Source organism: Triticum urartu, chromosome 7, assembly GCF_003073215.2.
Source record: "Triticum urartu cultivar G1812 chromosome 7, Tu2.1, whole genome shotgun sequence".
In the NCBI taxonomy this organism is placed as follows: Eukaryota; Viridiplantae; Streptophyta; class Magnoliopsida; order Poales; family Poaceae; genus Triticum; species Triticum urartu.
In genome coordinates, this window is record NC_053028.1 from 127,847,466 (window position 1) to 127,865,641 (window position 18,176).

The following is an 18,176-nucleotide window of genomic DNA, read 5'->3' on the forward strand; positions in this document are numbered from 1 at the left end:
CGGCCTTTGTTATTCTTGATATTCCCGAAGACGATAGTATGTCTATTATTCTTGGAAGACCTTTTCTTAATACTACAGGGGCTGTTATTGATTGCAACAAAGGCAATGTCACTTTTCATGTTAATAGTAATGAGCATACGGTACACTTCCCGAGGAAACAACCTCAAGTTCATAGTATCAATTCTATCGGAAAAATTCCATTGATTATATTTGGAGGTTTTGAATTTCCTCTTCCTACTGTCAAGAAGAAATATGATATACTTATTATTGGGGATGTGCATATCCCCGTTGAGGTAACATAGTGTTATTCGAAATTTCTCCGGTTTCATGTTAATCGGAATGAGTTTGTTAACAAGACTTGATCAACCTTGTTAGTGGAGTCCTTTTGACGAGCATGAGATGGATGAAACTGGAAGCACAACCTTCTGTACCCTCTCTATACTTTCTGTTATTTAGTTGAAATAAAGTGAAAATAAATATTTTTCTGTCTGTTATCTGATTATCCGTGCAATATAAAAATACCTTGAAAATAAAAGTTCTCCAAATACCTTGAAAATTAAATATGATTTTTTATAGAATATTTGAGGATTTATGGTGCAAAGAACACACCAGGGGGGCCAACCACCTTGCCACGAGGGTGGAGGGCGCGCCCCCTGCCTCGTGGGCCCACGGTGGCCCTCCTCCACTTATTCCTGCACCCATCTTCTTCTTCTTCCTCCCACAAACACGAAAAACCAGCTCAAACCCGAGTCCAAGCTCGTTTTGCTACCATTTTCGATCTCCTTGCTCAAAGCACCTCTCACAAAACTGCTTGGGGAGATTATTCCTTGGTATGTGACTCCTCCATTGGTCAAATTAGTTTTTGTTCTAGTGCTTTATTCATTGCAAATTTTTGCTTCTTGGGTGACCCTGTTCTTGAGCTTGCATGTCAAATTTATATGGTCAAAAGTAGTTTTGATGCAGGATATAGGCTCTAGGCACTTGTAGGAGTAGTTGCTATCAATATTACTGAGTTTGGTTTACTTCTATTTTGAAGTTACTAAAAATTTCAGAATTTTTTAGAAAATAATGAGGAGATTATTGAGGGGCTCGTTGAGCCAAAGCTCAAAGGAAAAGGCACCGAAGCCTAAGTATAATTTGCCGCGCACCGCGGAGGTTCGAGCGTGTGAATGGCCTTTCGAGGATTTCTTGAGAGCAGCCGGGATTTATGAAGATTTTCATGAATTGGCTCATAATGCATGCCTCACCGCTTTCCTCCACGACCAATGCGATTAGTATCTCTTACTCACAAATACCTTTGTGCAAAACTTTCATTTTCATTCTAGGAACTCACCACCCACGGTGGAGTTTCATTTATATGATGAGCATAAGGAGATGTCACTTTATGATTTTTTTTGGATTTGTTTAGTCCCTTTTGAGGGCAAGACAGAAGAACCACATCGTGATGATGTGGAGGGATTCATTAATACTATCACTGTAGGGGAAACTAGAAAGGTTTCCGATGCACGAATCAGTAGCATACATTTTTCTGTCTTACGTTACTTTGCATTATTTGCTAGTCGTTGCTTAATTGGTCGCGGAAATTGTGGAAACCTTAGTATCCCTGATATTATTATTTTGCTCCAAGGTTTATACAGTGGTAACACTTTTAGTATGGGCGGCATTATTGCTAGACGTTAAGTATGAACCGTATTAAGGGTCCCATCTTTGGAGGCATCTATGCTACACGCCTAGCTGCACATTTTAACATACCTATTAGGCATGCTAAGAAGGAAGAAAAAGTGCTGCCTCGTGTTTATTTAGATTATAAAAGTATGGTAGCACATGATTTTATTATTAAGAATAGGGCAGGAGAGCTTAAATATCAATTGTTCTTTAATAAACATCATCCTGAGACTATTACCTTGCCTGCTCCTTCTTTGTTTAATTTGACTGTAGGCACGTACCTTGTTCCGTTGACGGCTATCCATGCCGACCGGAACCCTGCACCAGCCGAGGAGCCAGAACCGGAACCACAATTTGATCCTTCACGATAGTCTAACTATCAGTGGGATCCGGAGATGATGGCCAGCCAGTGGCAATCGGAGCCCTCTTCTTCCTCATTGCAGTACGACCCCAACTATTATTATGGATATCAGCCAGGCCAGCCGTGGCCATAGACCAACTTAGGCCAAAAGCCTAAGCTTGGGGGAGTACGTATTTCTCACCGACATTACATTTATGTTCACACACACTCATTGCTAGATGTCGGTGCTCATACTTTTTCATTGTATCATCCATGCTAGTTTATTTTCTTTTATGCTTTCTTCTTGTGTGTTTAATAAACCTTAAGAAAAACCAAAAAATTAGTTGTAGCTTTTAATTAATTTACTTTCCATGCTTGTAGTAGTGATTAAAAAGAAAACCCAAAAATATTTCCTGATCTTCTTTTGCTTGTTGGGAGCTTTCAAGTGTAAATAGTTTTATTTCTTTTCTTTTCTTTGGGGGTCAGTAGGAGAAGACCATGATTAAACTGTTGAAGTGGCTCTTATATGCTTTATTGTTGATTTAACCAAGAGCCCATATTGCTTTGTCTTCCCCTGTTTATTGAATGCTCGCAGATTCCAGCTTAGTCGAATGCACGTGCACTCTTATTATTATTCACATCGTTCGGTCATGCAAGGGAAAGGCAATTATGATGATATATGATGGACTGACCGAGATGAGAAAAGCTAGTACGAACTCGACCTCTTTTGTTTTTGTAAATATGATGAGTTCATCGTTCTTGATTCAGCTTGTTATGAATAAACATGTTTGCAATGACAATTAGAGATCATAGTTGCTTGTGCCATGCTTGATTAGCTATGAGTTATAATGGTTTACCTTGCGTGCCAACATGCTATTAAAATGGTTATGATGTGGTATGAAAGGGTGGTATCCTCCTCTGAATGATTTAAGTGACTTGACTTGGCACATGTTCATTCATGTAGTTGAAACAAATCAACATGCCTTCACGATATTTATGTTCATGGTGGATTATATCCTACTCATGCTTGCATCCAATGTTTATTAATTTTAATGCATGTACATGGCTATTGTCGCTCTCTAGTTGGTCGCTTCCCAGTCTTTTGCTAGCCTTTACCTGTAATAAGTGGGAATACTACTTGTGCATCCAATCCCTTAAACCCCAAAGTTATTCCAGATGAGTCCACTATACCTTCCTATATGCGGTATCTACCTGCCGTTCAAAGTAAATTTGTATGTGCCAAACTCTAAACCTTCAAATAATCATCATGTTTTGTATGCTCGAATAGCTCATGTATCAACTAGGGCTGCCTGTATCTTCCATGCTAGGCGGGTTATTCTCAAGAGGAGCGGACTCCGCTCCTCACTCACGAGATAAATGGCTGGTCACCGGGATGCCCAGTCCCATGCTTTATGCAAACTAAATCAAAATAATTGCAAACAAAACTCCCCCTGGGACCTGATGTATGTTGGAGGCACTCGTTGTTTCGAGCAAGCCATGGATTGATGTTTGTTGGTGGAGGATGAGTATAAACTTTACCATTCTGTTTGGGAACCGCCTATAATGTGTGCAGCATGGAAGATATCGCCATCTCTTGGTTGTTATGTTGACAATGAAAGTATACCGCTCAAAATATTATTCACCTCTATTTCAAAACCAAGCTCTGGCACCTCTACAAATCCCTGATTCCCTCTGCGAAGGGCCTATCTATCTACTTTTATGTTGAGTCATCACCCTCTTATTAAAAAGCACTAGCTGGAGAGCGCAACTGTCATTTGCATTCATTATTGTTAGTTTACATTGGGTGTGACAATGATTGGATCTCTTTTACCATGAATTACAATGTCTAGTCAGTCCTTGATCTTTAAAGGTGCTCTGCATTTATGTTTTGCGGTCTCAGAAAGGGCTAGCGAGATACCATCTTGTTATATCATATTATGATTGTTTTGAGAAAGTGTTGTCATCCGAGATTTATTATTATGGCTTGCTAGTTGATTATGCTATTCATATGGGTAATCATGAGACCTGAGAATTATTGCAAATGTGGTTAGTTATGATCTTTTCTGAAAACTTGAATGCTAGCTTGACATATTTGTAACAACAAGAGCAAACAGAGTTTGTAAAAGTTTTTTCTTTATTTCTTTCAGTTTGTCAACTGAATTGCTTGAGGACAAGCAAGGGTTTAAGCTTGGGGGAGTTGATACGTCTCCGTCGTATCTACTTTTCCAAACACTTTTGCCCTTGTTTTGGACTCTAACTTGTATGATTTGAATGGAACTAACCTGGACTGACGTTGTTTTCAGCAGAATTGCCATGATGTTGTTTTATGTGCAGAAAACAAAAGTTCTCGGAATGACCTGAAACTCCACGGAATATCTTACAATAAATAATAAAAAATCCTCGCCAAAGATGAAGACCAGGGGGCCCACACCCTTGCCACGAGGGTGGGGGGCGCCCTCCCTAGGGCGCGCCCCCTACCTCGTGGGCCCCCTGGAGACCTCCCGACTCCAACTCCAACTCTATATAACTACTTTTGGGGAGAAAAAAAATATGAGAGAATAAATCATCGCGTTTTACAATACGGAGCTGCCGCCAAGCCCTAAAACCTCTCGGGAGGGCTGATCTGGAGTCCGTTCGGGGCTCCGGAGAGGGGGATTCGTCGCCGTCGTCATCATCAACCATCCTCCATCACCAATTTCATGATGCTCACCGCCGTGCGTGAGTAATTCCATCGTAGGCTTGCTGGATGGTGATGGGTTGGATGAGATTCACCATCTAATCGAGTTAGTTTTGTTAGGGTTTGATCCCTAGTATCCACTATGTTCTGAGATTGATGTTGCAATGACTTTGCTATGCTTAATGCTTGTTACTAGGGCCTGAGTGCCATGATTTCAGATCTGAACCTATTATGTTTTCATCCATATATGAGAGTTCTTGATCCTATCTTGCAAGTCTATAGTCACCTATTATGTGTTATGATCCGTTAACCCCGAAGTGACAATAATCGGGATACTTACCGGTGATGATCGTAGTTTGAGGAGTTCAGGTATTCACTATGTGCTAATGCTTTGTTCCGGTTCTCTATTAAAAGGAGGCCTTAATATACCTTAGTTTCCATTAGGACCCCGCTGCCACGGGAGGGTAGGACAAAAGATGTCATGCAAGTTCTTTCCATAAGCATGTATGACTATATTCGGAATACATGCCTACATTACATTGACGAATTGGAGCTAGTTCTGTGTCACCCTATGTTATGACTGTTACATGATGAACCACATCCGGCATAATTATCCATCATTGATCCGATGCCTACGAGCTTTCCATATGCTGGTTTACGCTTATTTACTTTCCCGTTGCTATTGTTACAATCACTACAAAATACCAAAAACATTACTTTGCTTTCGTTACTCTTTTGTTACCGTTACCTTCACTATCATATTACTTTGCTACTAAACACTTTGCTGCAGATACTAAGTTTGTAGGTGTGGTTGAATTGACAACTCAGCTGCTAATACTTGAGAATATTCTTTGGCTCCCCTTGTGCCGAATCAATAAATTTGGGTTGAATACTCTACCCTCGAAAGATGTTGCGAACCCCTATACTTGTGGGTTATCACTCTCTAACAGGGCGACGAGGAGAGGATCGCCGGTTAGGTTTATGCTATGCGATGTTACTTGGTGAACTTACCATCTACTCTCTTCTCCTGCTGCACGATGGAGGTTACCAGAAGCGTAGTCTTCGAAAGGACTAGCTATCCCCCTCTTATTCCGGCATTCTACAGTTCAGTCCACATATGATACCCTTAATCCATTTGATACCAATGCATACATATGTAGTGTAGCTCCTTGCTTGCGAGTACTTTGGATGAGTACTCACGGTTGCTTTGCTCCCTCTTTTTCCCCATTCTATACTCGATTGCTGCGACCAGACGTTGGAGCCCAGGAGCCAGACGCCACTGTCGATGACGACTACTACTACTCGGGAGGTGCCTACTACTACGTGCAGCCCGCTGACAACGACCAGGAGTAGTTTAGGAGGATCCCAGGCAGGAGGCCTGCACCTCTTTCGATCTGTATCCCATTTTGTGCTAGCCATCTTAAGGAGAACTTGTTTAACTTATGTCTGTACTCAGATATTGTTGCTTCCGCTGACTCTTCTATGATCGAGCTCTTGTATTCGAGCCTTCGAGGCCCCTGGCTTGTAATATGATGCTTGTATGACTTATTTTATTTGTAGAGTTGTGTTGTGATATCTTCCTGTGAGTCCCTGATCTTGATCGTACAGGTTTGCGTGTATGATTAGTGTACGATTGAATCGGGGGCGTCACAAGTTGGTATCAGAGCCAACTGCCTATAGGAATCCCCCTTCCACACTCCTTGGCCGAAGTCGAGTCTAGATATTACAAAACTTTTTACTAACATGGTTTTGTGCCTTACGGGCCCACGTCGCCATTGGGTGGTACTAGTATCTTTTACTCCTCGTCTATACTCTGGGACTCTGATCTCTCTCCTATCCGGGTTAAATGGTTTGCTAACTCTAACTCTAGGTTCTCGTAAATACTTTCTCCCAGAGAGCCCCTCGGTCCGAACGACCGACTGCTTCAACAGAAGGTTCTGACAATACTCTCAGATATTCTCCCGAGACTTTGTGCCATCGCTCTTGCAATTCCATTCCATCGATAAACCCTATGGATAACCACATACAATTTCCATTCATATAATCATTCCCTGTTGATCTTGGTATTACAAGATACCCCAAAGTTCTCTCTATTGTTCCGAGAATACCCTATGCCTAATGCCTTGCAGTTCATTGCCACATGAATACCCCTACGGATATTCCTTGCACTTACCGAGTATCCATTCATCCCCAGTTGTTTATGTGTTTCGCAAAATTCTTCGAAATGCTATTCGATCTTCTGAAATCCTCGGTAGCCTATTGCTCCTCATCTTCCTTACATGCTTGCAAAATGGTTAATTCCATATGACTAGCGATATTCATTAGCATCCTTTGACATCGTCATAATGAGCATTTTATTCGATATGTTTGCGAATGCTCGCAATCATCGTTGATCCTCGCAATCATCGTTGATCCTTATAAATTACCTTTGCGGCTGAGCTGCCATTCTTTTAACTGGAATTGGATCTCGACCAATCAAAATTTGCCATCGATTGTTCCCCTAAGGCTATTCAACTTATCCATCCCTAATCAGAGCATTGCTTCTGATCCCTTGCCTTGGAATTGATAATTCCTTTGCATTTGAACTTTGAGTTAGTCAGTTGTTTCCATAAAATAATCTCCTTGCATTCCTTCTTCCTCTGGTTGAGTATCGATGCTCACATCATACCCCTTGTGGACCACCAGATCCTTTGTTGGATTTTATCCGACAGCGTCCTTCATATTCTATAAGCTTGTGAGCCTTTCCTCGGATACATAATGCCTTTGGTAAATTGTATCCTCTGCTTTCTCCAGCATGCTCTACTATCGAGCTTGTGTTATTTATTCCTGAAATTGTGGTATATGCTCCTAAGATGCCTCGATGGGTTGAACCTATGCCTTCCATATTATGTGTGAACTCGAAAGTTTTCACGAGTCATACGCGTCTGGTATTTTGCCAGATAATTCAACACTACAACTTCTTCGAAAAAGAAAAGTGAATGAAAGGTTATGCATTGGAGAAGTGGGAGTCGACCTTGAACCCTGTGTTCATGCCCATGGACACGATGCATACCTTATCATGGAAGCTTCTTTTAAAATAATTATTCCCTTGTTATAAGTTCATCTTGTATCTATGGACGTGGTTCCGACCATGTTCTCCTTTAAATACCATTACTCGTGCAAGTTTAAGCATTTGTCTTCTGCAGAGCAATACCCCAGTCCAACCTCCACTTTGGTCTGTCGTCGACTATTACCCCATGGTATCCCGAGATATCATGGGACATCATAACTTCTTATGGGTTCTTCATCAACTATTATTACTCACCGGATCCGATTGTTCCTAGGTTCTGGGTTGTCGTCAACCGAGAACACCGAATAGTGAATTGAGTCCGCAATCCGATTCAATAACCATAAATAATTTTCGTTGCTTACGAGTTTAAATAATCCTTCAAGTCATTCCTAGCTTGATCGGCTATATCCTTATCATGCTGCTCTTAACTGTGCTACCTGGTCCTTCTTCCTGAAGCACAATTTTCGATGATGAGCTAAGCTTACGTCGATTTTCCTCATCATATCATTTCTCCTTAAACCACAAGCTTGGTTTCGAGTTTGTGCCGTACCCGTGGTTCCAATAACTTTTCGCTTCATCATTCTTTTGAAATGATGTCATTGCCGATGGATTACATCTTCAGGAAATCTCTCAACAATTGTGTTGTGATCATCATCAATCTTATGAGCTCTTCTAGGGTATCAATCGAAGTCATGATGAGAAATACCATCCTTGCCCCTCGATGAATTGTGATATCATCGACAACTTTATTGCCTTCCCTCCAACACTAACTTGTTCGTGTTCTGTGTTATACCTTGAGTTCCTTGCTATCCAACATTTGTTCTTCCTTACCTTGGAGTATTGCAATCTTTTATATCCAGTATGTCGTGCTTAGCACACCCGGCCGGAGGCCCTATGGTTATATATTCCTTTTCAGCAAGGTTATCCATTCTTCCATGAGGAAATTGTAAGACTTATTCTACAAGTTATTCCTGATGGATCCTTTGTGTTTCCAAAGTCTGACATTTGCCTGAAGACCATGTCAATGCTATCTTGAAGCATATATATGTTACTCCAATTTTCAACAAGAACATTTAAATCCTAATGTTAAATGTTTCCTGCTCAATTATCCAAACACCGTTGTATGGGTAATGTCCTGAAATTTCTCTCCCCTTACCTAAAGAGTTTTCTACATTATATCTTGTCATGGATATCGTGCTCTGCTTGTCCTTGGGAAGAATATACCCTTGAAATATGTGTTTAAACACATTTTCCTTTCCATTGTTCTGTTTAATCGGATAATCATATTTTTCTCTCCATTGTTTGGTTTAACCTTTCTTGTGATCTATATGATCTAAGCAGTAATATTCTCCTCCTTATGTAAACACCTCGTTGTACAATTATGTCAGCAAGACCCTGTTACTATTGTTGATGACATTTCGGTTGCCACCGATGGACGGGAACTTTGCCTATAGGTCCGCCTCGTTCAAGGAGCAGGAAAATGGTTCTCTTCGTCCCTCACCCTTGGTACCAACGATGCTGCCAACATAACTGACCGGTTATTCTCTGACATGCAAGAGTCGGTGTCAAAACCGGCGGATCTCGGGTAGGGGTTCCCGAACTGTGTGTCTAGGCCGGATGGTAATAGGAGGCAAGGGACACGAAGTTTTACCCAGGTTCGGGCCCTCTTGATGGAGGTAAAACCCTACGTCCTGCTTGATTAATATTGATGATATGGATAGTACAAGAGTAGATCTACCACGAGATCGAAGAGGCTAAACCCTAGAAGCTAGCCTATGGTATGATTGTTGTTCTGTATGTTGTCCTACGGACTAAAACCCTCCGGTTTATATAGACACCGGAGAGGGTTAGGGTTACATAGAGTCGGTTACAATGGTAGGAGATCTATATATCCGTATCGCCAAGCTTGCCTTCCACGCCAAGGAAAGTCCCTTCCGGACACGGGACGAAGTCTTCAATCTTGTATCTTCATAGTCCAGGAGTCCGGCTGAAGGTATAGTCCGGCTATCCGGACACCCCTAATCCAGGACTCCCTCAGTAGCCCCCGAACCAGGCTTCAATGACGATGAGTCCGGCGCGCAGATTGTCTTCGGCATTGCCCGGGTTCTCTTCCGAATTCCGTGTACCTTTCGAATAAAGTCCGGTTTCTTGTAAATGTTGCGCTCCTTGGCTTCTATGCCCAATAATGGCCGTCTCCCACGTGTCAAACGAATATGAAAAGTCTGAGTGTTTTTTCATCCACACCCCTAGATGCGTAAATGAGCCTCCCATTTAAGGGGACCAGGATTTAGATCCAAACCACACCTTCTCCCCTTTGCGAGTGTTCATCAGAGCGCATCCGACAAAGGTCCATTCCACCATGGCCAGCCGTTGCAACTCCTCCCTTCGCCCTTCCAGCCCTTAGCCCGGATATTGGGAGAGATGCTCCATCCCGCATAGCAAGCTAGTGACGCTCCAGACCAAGGGATTTCTCCCCCGGCCTATATGGTCCCGGTTCGAGCCGGTCTTGCCATCTATAATGGCGGAGAGCAAGCGGAGAGTGCCCCTAATCCCTCCAAAGGAGAGCGGGTATGCCTTGTCCCTTACTTAATAAGAGGGCTCGTATTTCCAATCCATCCGTTCCTCCGGGGGCTCCTGGAGTTCTATGGCCTCCAGCTACACAATCTTACGCCTGCCTCCGTATTGCATATCGCGGGCTTCGTAGCCCTCTACGAGCTGTTTTTGGGTGTTGAGGCTCATTTCGGGCTGTGGAAAGAGCTATTCTGCCTTGTGCCCCGTTCTAAGAAGGGGTCAATATATCAAGTGGGCGGAGCCGAAGTGTGGCGCATCGCCGGGACCGGATATCTATCCGGAATCCCAAAGAAGGCGTCCGAGGACTGGCCTTCGGAATGGTTTTACATAGAGGACGTCCCGCTGCTGGATCCTGTCCGGATCGGCCTCCCTGAGTTCGATAGTGCTCCACTAAAGAAGCGCCTAAGTTGGTGTCCACGGAGCCCTCAGAGGGAAAGTGACAAGGACGTTATTTACCTGATGGGCCGGATAAGATTGTTAGCTCATTCCGGACTGACCATGATCGAGGTCATGGCCGCATGCATCATGCGAGGGGTGCATCCGCTACATTATAGAGGCCACCCATGTGGGACTTCAACGGGGAGGACGACGCCACCCGCTACGGCCGTAAGGGGCCAGATTCGACTGCGGCTCTAACAAAGACCTTGTCCGCTTTGTACAAGGGAGAAGAGGAGGATTTTCTCCGCGTCGACCCAAAGGGTGGATTTTCTATGTACAATCCTCCAAGCTGGGTAAGTGGTCATATCTTGCCCATCCATTTTATATCCCCATTGTTAAATATTCAGTCTAGCGACTTCAACGCAGGAACTGCGCCAGGCTGTTAAGGAAATAAACAGCCCTCCTCCACAACCCGAGGACCCAGGACGGTCCCTCGACCCGGCCTCTCAAGAGGATCCGGACTTATCTGTGGAGCTGATTGATGGAGTGTTCCATCAATTAAGCAAGGATAATGCCTTGGTGGCCATTACGGCCGATTACCCAGGACGAATCCCGGCCTCCCAGGTAACTAAGATCGAAGTCCCAGTACCCCGAATAGGGGTCCGCCCTCTCGTGTTTTCAGTTTCCTGATTACAACCGAGCTTTGCAGGGGAGGTTTCTGAGACGGGAGGCCGAACCTGCGGCGACAAGCCAACGAGGGGCCGCAGGGCCCCATGGGCAGAAAAGAGGTGTAGTCCGGACCAAGGCATCAGCGCAAAGGTATGGCGCGCCCCCTTATCCTAGGTATTATACCTTCAAGGCATATTAACACTCGTGCTCTCTTCAGGACAAAGAGACCTCGCCGGACTATATTCGGAGAGGCTGCCAATCGCGCCTCCACCAGCCAGGCTCCAAAGCCTGGTCCGAAGGCGGAGGCGAACACAAGGCGCGCACCGGACGCTCCTCCGACGGAGGATGTGGACAGGTTGTCTGCCACCTACTCTGAGGTGGAGAGTGCCATGAACCACAGGCGTTGCCAGACAATTCTTCGCGATGCTTGTTTCTCCCAAGAGGCATTAGATGCCTTCAAGTCGGGAGATGCGTACCTCCGTGCCGCTCAAAATTGTCTAGCCAGAGCCACAGAGCAATATGTAAAAGACATACGGGTAAGAAATTTTTGGTAATTATATATATACCAGTAGCCCCCGAGACTTGAAACAGTTAGAATAATTGATTTAAGGATCATTTGTTATGCAGGTTCTTACAGAAAAGAATTCCCTACTGTCCCAGGAGCTGGAAGAGTGCAAAGCCCAACTTGAGGCTGCACTAGCCGCTGCAGGGGAGCCCAAGGAGACCCCCTCTGGTAATATACACTTCGAAAGATAAGCATTTTGCGAAGCACGGTAGGGGTGCGAATCTGACAAATGGAATTGCAGATGGCGCCGGATTGAATCCGGAAAGGCAACACCTCCGACGCCAGCTAAAGGCTGGTGAGAAGGTGCTGACAAAGGTGAGGCGGGAGAAGAACGATCTCCAAGATGCCAACACCAAGTTGGGCATTGAACTGAAGGATGTTCATGCCCAGCTGTTGGACTCCGTTAAGGAGAATCAGCGGCTTCAGCGCGACATATTTAGTAAGTGCTTGAACGAACCTTTGAAAAAAGTTCGGCGGGGAAGTCGACTAACAGAGTAATGTCTGTAGGTGTGCTAACAGGTCGTCCTGCAGAGGAGATGCCTGGTTCTACGGGTGACCTTCTTCCCGAGCTCTCGCAACTGCTCGAGCGAGTTCGGCAGGCGATGCAAGGCATCGCCCAGGCCTTGTGGCCATCCGTCTCCATGCCCGAAGGTCTTGGAGAGCTTGTGGAGAAGCTAAAGGGAGCACGGCGGCGCTTCCGATTGTGGAAGATATCGGCCTGCCGTCAAGGCGCTAGGGAGGCCTGGGCCATGGTAAAGACGCGGTACACAAAGGCTGACCCCAACCACATGGCCGAGGTCGGTCCTGTGGGGCCCGATGGGAAGGAGATCCCTGTAAGCTTAGTATACGGCCAAGTAGAATTGGCCACAAAGTATTCCCAGCAGGACTGTAAATTAGACAGCCTGTTAGATGGTATTGAAGAGGAATACAATCAGTCAGAATGACTATGTAATTTAATTGACATTTATAATGCCTTCTAGCCGGATTGTAGATCGTTTGTCATGGCCGACCTTTTCGCTTCAGCCTCGGGACCTGATGGTCCGGAGTGTGTCCAAATTCCCATGCGGTTATATAAGAACCGAGGAATGCATGGAGACCAGGCGTAGGGGTCATTAGTGCGTGAACAGACAAGTGCTCGACTAGTTATGTTATATTACATGGTTAGTAAGAAACATCTTCCAGGGAGAATAGTTCCGTTAGGGGTTCCTTTCCCTGGGAGGCATGCCCTAAAGTGCATGCCCATTCTGCGAAAAAGACGCAGGAAAAAGCATCTGGGGGCGTATAAATAGATAAGTTAAAAGCTCATCTTTTAGGTCACCAACCGAATATTCCCTTAAGAACGCTAGCTTTTGGCTTCACCCAGTCTGAGGTACACATCCGGCTGATCCGGCAGTAACAATCGCAGAGGTGCTCCCTTTATCGCCTAGCCGAATAATCGGGAACGTAGGGGTAAGCACAGGAGCCAGGCAACCCAGCTTGGCCAAAACTTAAGTCATATTGATGCATATAATGGTGAAATAAAAGGTACATGCGGAAGTGTAACACATGTGTTGGGCATGAAGCCCGTATAAATAAGCTTCTGTTAAAAGAAGCCCCCAGGTTTAATGAGTGTGAATAGCATGTCATTGGATGAGCCTTTAGAGGCTATAAGAGAAAGGAAGGGGAGAAGGAGAGAAATGTAAGACAGACAGTATATAAAAAATGGATAGAGGAAGGAGACGAACACAGAGTCCGGCGCTAGGCATAGAATCTTCGGAGACGGGCTGCGTTCCATGGGTTCGACTCGAGTCGATTATCCGATGCATCTCGCAGGCGGTATGCTCCACCAGTCAGGACTTGGTCAATTATGAAGGGACCTTCCCACTTGGGCTTGAGTTTGTCCTTTTTCTTGTCCGGCAGGCATAGAACTAATTCGCCAACGTTGTAATTTTTGGCCCGTACTTCTTTGCTTTGGTATCTTTGAGCCTGCTGTTGATAGAATCCGGAACGGGCTTTTGCCACGTCACACTCCTCCTCCAATGCGTCCAAACTGTCCTGCTGATCGATCTCGGCTTCTCTTTCTTCATACATGCGCACTCGAGGTGAGTCATGAATTATGTCGCAAGGCAAAACTGCCTCTGCGCCGTACACCATAAAGAATGGTGTGTATCCGGTGGTGCGATTTGGCATGGTCCGCGGCCCCTAGAGTACGGAGTCGAGCTCCTCTACCCGGTGCGTGTTAGATTCCTTGAGGGACCGCACTAATCTGGGTTTGATGCCGCTCATGATAAGACCATTTGCACGTTCGACCTGGCCATTAGTTTGTGGGTGATAGACGGAAGCATAATCGAGCTTGATGCCCATGTTTTTGCACCAGAGTTTTACCTCGTCGGCCGTAAAGTTCGTGCCGTTATTAGTGATGATGCTGTGGGGGATGCCGTAACAGTGTACAACCCCGGATATAAAGTCTATCACCGGTCCGGATTCGGCCGTCTTAACAGGCTTGGCTTCTATCCATTTGGTGAACTTATCCACCATGACCAGTAAGTATTTTTGCTTATGGGTTCCGCCTTTAAGGGGTCCAACCATGTCAAGCCCCCAGACCACGAAGGGCCAAGTGATGGAGATAGTTCAGAGGGCGGTGGGTGGCATATGGCTTTGGTTTGCAAAGAGCTGGCAACCGACCCATCGTTGGACTAAGTCCTGTGCGTCTGCCTGGGCCGTCGGCCAATAAAAGCCTGTACGGAAGGCCTTGCTTACAAGGGACCGAGCTGCAGCACGATGACCGCCGAGTCCGGCATGAATTTCAGCCAGGAGGTTCCGCCCTTCCTCTTCGGAGATGCACCTTTGAAGGACTACGGTAGTGCTTTTCTTATAAAGCTCTCCCTCGTGGACTTTGTAGGCTTTGGATCATCGCACTATGCAGCGCGCCTCATTTTGGTCCTCGGGGAGTTCCTGCCTAGTAAGGTAGGCGAGAAATGGTTCTGTCCACGGGGTGATGACGGCCATTATTACATGGGCTGAAGGTGTTATTTCATTGGCAGAGCCTCCGATTGTGTCAGAATGTTCGGTGTCGGGCAGTGCGGTTGGGTCCGGGCTGTTATTGTTCGGCTCCCCTTCCCATACTACGGATGGCTTGAACAGCCTTTCCAAGAAGATGTTGGGGGTGACGACATCGCGTTTTGCGCCGATGCGTGCCAGGACATCTGCCGCCTGATTATTTTCCCGGGCTATATGGTGAAATTCGAGCCCTTCGAACCGAGCTGACATTTTTAGGACGGCGTTGTGGTAGGCTGCCATTTTTGGATCCTTGGCATCGAAGTCTCCATTCATTTGGGATATTGCGAGGTTCGAGTCCCCGCGCACCTCTAGGCGTTGAATGCCCATGGATACTGCCATCCGAAGACCATGTAAAAGGGCCTCATATTCGGCTGCATTGTTGGAGTCTGTGTACATAATCTGGAGTACGTATTGAACTGTGTCTCCTGTGGGGGACGTCAAAACGACGCCAGCCCCTAGTCCGGCCAACATCTTGGATCCGTCGAAATGCATGATCCAATTTGAATATGTGCCGTACTCTTTAGGGAGTTCGGCCTCCGTCCATTCTGCGACAAAGTCGGCCAAAACTTGCGACTTGATGGCTCGCTGTGGCTTATAAGTTATGTCGAACGGGAGGAGCTCAATGGCCCATTTTGCAATCCGGCCCGTTGCATCACGGTTGTTTATAATATCGTTAAGTGGTACTTCCGAGGCTACTATTATTGAACACTCTTGAAAGTAGTGTCGTAGCTTCCGGGATGCCATGAATACCGCGTATGCAATCTTTTGATAATGCGGGTACCGTGATTTGCACGGAGTGAGGACAGTGGACACATAATAGACCGGCTTTTGAAGGGGGAATTTGTGTCCGTCCGTTTCTCGTTCGACGACGAGCACTGCGCTTACAACCTGATGTGTTGCTGCAATGTACAATAGCATTGGTTCGCCAATGTTTGGCGCGGCCAGGACTGGGTTTGTTGCCAATATGGCTTTTATTTCGTCGAGTCCGGCCGTGGCTGAATCCGTCCATTCGAAGTGTTCGGTGCACCGAAGGAGGCGGTAAAGGGGTAGGGCCTTTTCTCCCAAGCGGGAGATAAAGCGGCTTAGAGTCGCTACGCATCCGGTTAACTTTTGTATTTGTTTGAGGTCCTTTGGGATATCCAATTGTGACAGAGCTCGGATCTTGGCTGGATTTGCTTCAATTCCTCTACCGGATGCAATGAAGCCCAGGAGCTTTCCGGCGGGAATGCCGAAAACGCATTTTTCCGGGTTGAGCTTGATGTCGTATGTTCGGAGGTTATCAAATGTGAGCCTCAAGTCGTCTACTAGAGATTCGACATGTCTTGTTTTGACGACCACATCATCTACATATGCCTCCATTGTTTTGCCGATCTGGTTTGCCAGACATGTCTGAATCATGCGCTGATATGTTGCGCCGGTGTTTTTGAGCCCGAAGGGCATTGTGTTGAAGCAGAATGGGCCATATGGTGTGATAAATGCCATTGCGGCTTGGTCTGATTCTGCCATCTTGATTTGATGGTAGCCAGAATATGCGTCGGGGAAACACAACGAATCATGTCCTGCGGTAGCGTCGATACTTTGATCGATGCGGGGGAGGGGGAAGGGATCCTTTGGGCAAGCCTTGTTAAGGTCTTTAAAATCAACGCACAGGCGCCAGGATTTGTCCTTCTTTGGTACCATCACCAGGTTTGCTAGCCAGTCTGGATGTTTTATATCTCTGATGAATCTGGCCTCCAATAGCTTTGCTAGCTCTTCTCCCATGGCCTGTCTCTTAGGTTCGGAAAAATGCCGAAGAGCTTGTTTGACAGGTTTGAATCCTTTTAGGATATTTAAGCTATGCTCGGCCAGCCTGCGTGGGATTCCTGGCATGTCTGAAGGGTGCCAGGCGAAAATGTCCCAGTTCTCTCGTAGGAACTCTCGTAGTGCGGCATCTACATCAGGGTTTAACTGTGCCCCAATGGAAGCTGTTTTATTGGGGTCCGTTGGATGGACCTGGAATTTGACTATTTCGTCTGCCGGTTTAAAGGAGGTGGACTTGGATCTTTTATTGAGTACCACATCGTCCCTATTCACCGTGGAGCGCAGCGTAGTTAGTTCCTCAACCGCTAGGGCTTCGGATAGTGCCTCGAGGGCCAGTGCGGCTGTCTTGTTTTCGGCACGGAGTGCTATGTCCGGATCACTAGCGAGAGTGATGATCCCGTTAGGCCCGAGCATCTTGAGCTTCATGTACCCGTAATGGGGTATTGCTTGGAAGATTGTAAACGCTTCCCGCCCTAGCAGAGCGTGATAACCGCTGCTGAACGGAGCCACATGGAACGTGACCTCTTCGGACCTGTAATTATCCGGCGTGCCGAACACCACATCTAGTGTGATTTTTCCTGTACAGCGCGCTTCCTGACTGGGGATTATTCCTCTAAAGGTTGTGCTGCTTCGCTCAATGCGGTTCCAGTCTATTTCCATTTTTTGAAGGGTTTCCTCGTAAATGAGGTTTAATCCGCTGCCACCGTCCATGAGTACCTTGGTAAGATGAAAGCCGTCCACTATTGGACTGAGGACCAATGCGGTTGGTGCTCGGGCTATTCGGAATTTAGGTTCATCACTGGCGTTAAAGGTAATAGCCGTGTCACTCCATGGGTTTATTGTTGCTACTTGGTAGACTTCGGCAAGGCTTCGGAGTGTCCTTTTTCGCATTATATTTGATGTGAAAGTCTCGAAGACTGTTAATACCGTACTGGTGTCTCTGGGCTGGCTTTCTGTGGCCTCCGGAATTAGGAGATCTTCGCCAATTTTGGCCACCTGCCGGAGTATCCAACATGATCTAAGGCTGTGAGTTGGTGTGGCGTCCTCTGTACTGTGAAATTTACAGGGTCCATTGAGCCATCCTTCCAGTACAGTTCCATGCCCTGTAGAGGGTTTTTGCTTTTTGGTGTTTGACCCCGGTCTCTGGCGATGATGCAGCCTTTTATTTCGGACTGGGTTTGTATTCAGGGCCGGATCGTCCCAAAATTTTATTTCGGTTTTCCAGGCGCTTTCCATCGCATAGTACTTTCGTACAATGGACGCCAAGTCAGCGAAGCGTGTAATATCACGGCGACTTATGGCGTTGAGGATTCCCTTGTCCGTGCAATTACAGTAGAAGATTGATATTGCATCTTCCTCGCGGCAGTCCCTTATCCTGTTCCTAACCAGGAGGAATCTGGCCCGGTAATGATGTACTATTTCT